The 518-nt window shown below is 47.9% G+C and overlaps 1 non-coding gene across 1 annotated transcript; it reads left to right on the forward strand.

The window, feature by feature from the left end:
• Window position 1: 1 nt before the first annotated feature.
• TRNAY-GUA lies at window positions 2-91 on the forward strand. Its single transcript is given in 2 exon segments — window positions 2-38; window positions 56-91. It is a non-coding gene; the product is annotated as a tRNA-Tyr (tRNA).
• Window positions 92-518: the final 427 nt, after the last annotated feature.

A 518-nucleotide genomic window follows, 5' to 3' on the forward strand; every position in this document is an offset into this window, starting at 1 on the left:
CCCTTCGATAGCTCAGTTGGTAGAGCGGAGGACTGTAGATTGAACGCCTGTGGGCATCCTTAGGTCGCTGGTTCGATTCCGGCTCGAAGGAAGTGCGTCATGTTTTTGTGCCAACCACCCTGCCCCACAATTTAGCCCTAATACTGTTTCTAGATTATTACAGGCAAAAGCTAGTAAGCCTTCCTCTGACCGAGAGTCCACATCTTTTCACATTCTTCCTGCTTATAACACTTAGCTCACAATTAACAAGTTATTTTGCATCCAGGAGGACAAATGAGCTATTCTGGTGTAACTGGAGGCTTGTTCTTGTGAAGTGCTGTCGAGTAGGTTCCGACCCATAGCGACCCTATGTGGGGTTTCCGAGGAGCAGCTGGTGAGCTTGAACAGCCAACCTTGCAGTTCAAACGGCTTTTCAGTCTGGCGCATTAATCCACAGCGCCACACCAGGACTGGAAACTGGAGGCTAGTAGTCAGGAAAAAAACAAGTCATACTTACTGAAAACTCTTCTCTCTCCTCT

The sequence above is a fragment of the Chrysochloris asiatica genome, unplaced genomic scaffold, assembly GCF_000296735.1.
Source record: "Chrysochloris asiatica unplaced genomic scaffold, ChrAsi1.0 scaffold00017, whole genome shotgun sequence".
NCBI classification, from domain to species: Eukaryota; Metazoa; Chordata; class Mammalia; order Afrosoricida; family Chrysochloridae; genus Chrysochloris; species Chrysochloris asiatica.